At 45.7% G+C, this 2,893-nt stretch overlaps 1 long non-coding RNA gene across 1 annotated transcript in view; it reads right to left on the reverse strand.

Moving 5' to 3' along the window:
• Positions 1-2,893, reverse strand: part of LOC116094392 — an 8,359-nt gene that overhangs the window by 1,885 nt on the left and 3,581 nt on the right. Inside the window, exon 2 of the long non-coding RNA XR_004120080.1 lies at positions 2,048-2,326. This is a non-coding gene — a long non-coding RNA (uncharacterized LOC116094392). The remainder of the gene's footprint in view (positions 1-2,047; positions 2,327-2,893) is intronic.

The following is a 2,893-nucleotide window of genomic DNA, read 5'->3' on the forward strand; positions in this document are numbered from 1 at the left end:
GAGAGAAAAAAAAAGCAATGTTACAATGATAACCATCATTTTGAACGCTGACTAGAAATTAGTAATGATAATAACAAACCAAGCTTCCCAAAGATTAAGAGAATCAAATCCTGAAGTGATTATCAGAATTCATTGCTGATATTGACAGTCACAAAGGCAACATGACTATATTCTTCAACAAGCTGGCAGTCTCTGTGAAACTCATTGCATTCTGACCAGGTGTGGTTTCCTAGCTGGCAGACAAGACAGTACTGAGGAACACATCGTTGCTTGTCCATTCAGAACCTCCTCAGCCTAACACCTGCATGGACTCTACCATAAAACACTGAGATCTGAGCTGGGAGGTGCGGTACCCAGCCTAATTCAAGCACTTGGCAAGTTCAAAATTATTCCTAACTACACAACAAACTTCAAAGCTAGGATGGCCTACAGGAGACAGTGTCTGAAAACAAATTAATAATCAACGATAATCCAAACAGAGAATGTGTGCTTTGCTGGATTTTCTGCTGCTATGTTCCCGTAAACCCTGTGGGGACGGAAAGCTCAGGCTTTGTCCTGGAGGTCATTGCCTACTCCTGTGGGAGGACAGAGGATGCTGGGGGCACATCTGCTGGAGTTCCTCTGCACTTCAGTAAGGGATAGAATGTCAAAGACCGTAGTGCGTGGCTCTGGACCCTGAAAGCGGCACACGGAACCTTGCCATTCCCCACGGTTTTCTTAGCCTTACCTGTTGAGGGAAAGGTGGTGAAGCAGCCAGGGCTGACTTTACTTGCAGAGTTAGAGGAAACAGTGCATGTGCCAGTTTCATTCTGTTGCTATGACAATTACCAGGACCAGCTGCGACTCAGGGGAAGGAAGGCTTTATTTGGCTTATACTTCCAGGCCAGGGGTCCTTCACTGCAGGAAGCCAGGGCAGGGACAGAAGCGGGAGCTTGCAACAGAAACCATGGAAGCACTCTGCTTGCTGGCTCGCTCACAGGCTCACACTTAGCTAGCTTTCTTCTACAGAACAACCTGCCTGGGGATGGTGCTCCCCACACAGTGGCCTGGGTCCTACTCCATCAATTAGCAATCAAGGCAATCCCCCACACCCATGGCCACAGAGCAATTGGATCTGATAATTCCTCAGTTGAGGTGTTCCTCTGAGATGACTAGGCTGTGTCATATTGTCAATTAAAGCTGACTATGACCATGACAAACTTACCACATGAAGACAATAGACAGGTGTGACTTTATTTTCTCTCATCTTTCTCTTGTCCTGAACTCTCTCACTCTGAAAAGTTCCCTTCCTGATTCTCAAGGATCAAACACTAGTAAGTGAAACACAAACATATGTAGCCAAATGTTGCCAGTACACCTCAGCCTTATCCCTGGTACCCCATCTCCAAGACCTCCCCATGACACTTAACCTCATCCTGCATCTAGTAGCATTGTGTTGTTCATCTGTGTCTCCCAGCCAGTGGAATACAACCAGCTCCTACCCACTACAGGCCTGTCCTGCAGACCACATGATGTTACTATGATGAAATAAACACCTCCAAGGTGTGTGAGAATAGAACAACATTCAGCCTAGTGTCCATGGGCATCATGGAGGGTTTTGAAGTCAGCATCTGCAGTGTTTGCAGCTTGAAAAATAAACACGCCAGAACAGAGGATGAATAACGAACAAAGGCATCACACATGGATCTTGTGAGAGGGTTTTGTCGGGGAGCAGAAAGCGAAAGGGATCTTTGATTTCCAGGTGAGGGAAGGAATTTGGCCAACCCCGGCAGGAGAAACATGTTACACACAGGGAGGGGAAGACACGAGGGTGGACAATGCCAAGGAAATTAAGGTGTCTTTAGAATGAAAAAGAGCTGGAAGTGAAGGAAGGACGTAAAATTAAGTAAGAAGATTAGTGGAGGGGGAGAAGGAGGGGTGTAGCAACCAGGATGCTACGAATAAGCAGACTGGCTGGACCAGGGTGTGGGAGAGACCTCTGTCCTTTCTTCACACTACCGGTCTGTACAGGCTAGCTCCTCTCCTGCCGAGTTAAAAGGATACTCACATTTCTTCTTTTCTTTAACACTCTTGGGCGTTACGAAGCACCGCCTGTGATTCGTGTTTGTGTCATCTGAACTTTTGCTTAGGCTCAAAACACTGCTTAAAAGTCTTCAGCTTAGTCAGGATGATCTGGGGTGGACTATTAGCTTGCCAGCCTGAACCAGACTCTTGGATGAACTGTGCCAATTGATGGATTTGAATGTTCGAGTTTTAGCCACACATTCAAAAATGTGCTACTCATTGTTCTTCAGGCTTTAAATGGTTTTGGCAGGACGCTTAAAATCTGCATAAACAAATTAGACTCTTATGAAGGTTAATGAGCGGGACAACCGACGCATTTAAAACACGATACTGATTGTGCTGTGCAATCCCACATTTTAACTTTGAATATGTTTATTCAGCTGATGCAGAGTCTCCTCTAGCCAGACTGGAATGGTACTAAACTCCTAAACTCCTGGTCCTCCTGCCTCTTGCCCAAAGTGCTAGAATTACAGGCAAGGACAACATATTTGGATCTCTTAAACATTTACATGATTGTGGGTGGGCATGGTAATGTGTGAGCTGTGGAGAACGGGCTGAGACAAAGGACACCTCTAGAGGTCAGTTCTCTCAGTCTGTTGTGGGTTCAGAGATCAAACTTTGGTCTTCAGACTTGCACAATAAGCTCCTGGACCCGCTGAGCCATCTTGCTGGCCCCCTAATACCTGGCATTTGAAACTAAATGTACAAGAGAAAATGTCTACAATGCCTTTTTTTCACTCCTGGACATACGATTATCAGTTAACATCCTGCAAATCCATTTCCAAGAAGCCCTCCTCTGCCTCCCCCTGCCTTTTTTTTTTTTTTTTTT

The sequence above is a fragment of the Mastomys coucha genome, unplaced genomic scaffold (genome assembly GCF_008632895.1).
Source record: "Mastomys coucha isolate ucsf_1 unplaced genomic scaffold, UCSF_Mcou_1 pScaffold16, whole genome shotgun sequence".
Classification (NCBI taxonomy): Eukaryota; Metazoa; Chordata; class Mammalia; order Rodentia; family Muridae; genus Mastomys; species Mastomys coucha.